The 2500-nt window shown below is 40.0% G+C and overlaps 1 long non-coding RNA gene across 1 annotated transcript in view; it reads right to left on the reverse strand.

The window, feature by feature from the left end:
- Nucleotides 1–768: 768 nt before the first annotated feature.
- LOC138047476 (uncharacterized) overlaps nucleotides 769–2500 on the reverse strand; it is a 7882-nt gene continuing 6150 nt past the window's right edge. The window contains exon 3 of the long non-coding RNA XR_011131846.1: nucleotides 769–897. This is a non-coding gene — a long non-coding RNA (uncharacterized lncRNA). The remainder of the gene's footprint in view (nucleotides 898–2500) is intronic.

The following is a 2500-nucleotide window of genomic DNA, read 5'->3' on the forward strand; positions in this document are numbered from 1 at the left end:
ATAGAGTGTAATGTGAAGTGCTAGAGAAGTGCGGAGAAGGTTTTCACAAAGCAATCTATGGGGCTTTTTTTCCAAATTGAAGCTTAATTATCTCTGAAAAATTAATAGTTACCCCCAATTTCCTTTTGGATACCAAGAGCACTTGCAAAGTTCTGCTTTCTCCGCATGGTTTTGAACTGCGCAAAAATATCCCTGTATTAATAAGCATCACCCATAGGAAATCCCAGTATCTAGAGATGCGCAGAACTTTGCGCAATATCAATACTAGGCACCGTCCTGACCCTGGGAGTGACAAACAACAAAATTTGCCAAAAACGCTGCTAAGGTTGAGAGGATTGCTGTTACAGACAAACGACACAAGGCTGTCGAAAGGTGGAAAAAGAATTGAATGCCTACGATGTGGGAAATCTCCGAAATTGGACGACTGTAAAAGAACTGCTGCAGGTCATTTAAAATACTTCCGGCGAGTTCATAATTGTAATCCGCCGAAGGCCAATGATGAACAACCGAAGAAAATCAATGAGTATTTAGAGCCAACGGATAAACGACAAAAAAGTTTGGCCAGCGATGATGGTCCCGAACAAAGTTGCTTATTTCAAACAAGTGGTTCTCTTCTAGAGAACATCACGTGAGTATTTTGCTCATTACATGGTTAACAATACACAGTTCTGGATAGACAATGGCTAGAGATCGACTCATTTTGCAGCCTTTGCTTACAATAGATATTTTTCAATTTGTTTATATACAAATCCTTACAATGTCTTCATAAAAGAAATGGACGATTTTATAACATGTACTTTAAGATGTATTATTGACAATGTTTTTGTTAGCACATATTAAAAAAAAAAAGGAAATCCAATTTTAAAAATTGCTGTTGATGTTGTTTTAAGGCTTGACCTTCAAAGAAAATAAAAGTTCAAATTACCACCTTAATATATGCCGTGAATCTTCGGGACATTGTTCGGGGTTGTTTTCGAAAGAGGTAACCAGTCTTAATTTCAAAAAAATGTGATGATGTGAAAACAAAAGAGCTGCTTATGTAGAACACTGGGATTTTCCTGAATAATGCCAGTGATAATGGGATTTCGAAGCTGGGAAATAGGATTCGGAAAAAAATTGGGCTGGGAAATGGGATTGGTACCCTCCCACCCCCCCTTCGGGACCCTCTTGGTAGGCTAATTTGCACTTGGAGAAAAGAATTATAAATGTGACCTCCATTTATGAATAAGGTCTATTGTATGCTAATCTGTACATTTTTCAGGAGGAGTATATATCATCCTCGAAGTGTGTTAATTTGAAGGCGTTGTAGGGTTAGTCCTTCCAAATGCCCGGCCCGACCCGTCAGTTATGTCAAATGGGATCAGTACTAGGATGGGAGACTGCCTGCTGTCCCCGTAACGAAGCTGCTAATTTTATATTTTTTTACTTCTTTTTCTTTTTTGTGTTTGGTTGCTAAAGGCTACTTTCTGATCTTCTTTTCACGTTTTTCATTCCTGTATTGGGAGGAATGGTGATGGAATCCCTATTAAGGTGGCTCCATATGGTTATCTGCTGTTCATTTGGCGCGCGCTAGTATCCACTATCCACGGGAATTTTCGAATTGCTTTTAATCGCACCTCTCTCAAGTATATCGAAATAAACTTCTAAAAGAAAAAACTACTACAAAATAGGGGTTACAAAGGTAATTTCGTCGCCTTAAGAATTTGTATGTTTTAGCTCCCCTTAAAAAATTGTCTTACAAAATTTCTTGATGTTGGTTGGCTCCGGTTGTATCATACGGGATTCTTATCGAGTGGTTAATCTACTATCCCTGGGATACGCACATTTGTGACTACGAAGAAGAAAAAAACTGGGTTATTGACGTGGTCTGCCTACTCGGGCATCCCGCGTAATTAACGTTCAAGTCAAATATGGTGCAGAATCAAATCATTCAGTCAAAGGGGAAAGGCTCGTTCTCACAGCTCAAACAACACAATATAATGTAAACTATAGCCAAACGACACATGGTACAACTTAAAATGAACCATTTAGCATCGCAGGGATGCAGGGATGGCGCAGTAGTGAGAGCACTCGCCTCCCACCGATGTGGCCCGGGTTCGATTCCCAGACTCGGCGTCATATGTGGGTTGAGTTTGTTGGTTCTCTACTCTGCACCGAGAGGTTTTTCTCCGGGTACTCCGGTTTTCCCCTCTCCTCAAAAACCAAAATTTGATTTGATTTGCGTTAACTTGTTAATTTCAATTTACAGTGTCCCCGATTAGTGCTCTACAGCGCTATAAGATTAGACACTTCAATAAAGTTCCTTTCCTTTCTTTCTTTCCAAAACGGTTTTGCACAACACCGAATGGTCGAACCTGTGGTGGAAAGCTTAAAGGAACTTGGGATGGCTTAGCTTAAAAGGAAGTGGAGTATCGTGACTTGAGCTAGCATCGCCGAAACCAAGAAAAGGTGAAAACTGAAATGGACCAAATGTGAAATAGAACAGCGAACTTCTGAAGGC

Source organism: Montipora capricornis, chromosome 4, assembly GCF_036669925.1.
Source record: "Montipora capricornis isolate CH-2021 chromosome 4, ASM3666992v2, whole genome shotgun sequence".
NCBI lineage: Eukaryota > Metazoa > Cnidaria > Anthozoa > Scleractinia > Acroporidae > Montipora > Montipora capricornis.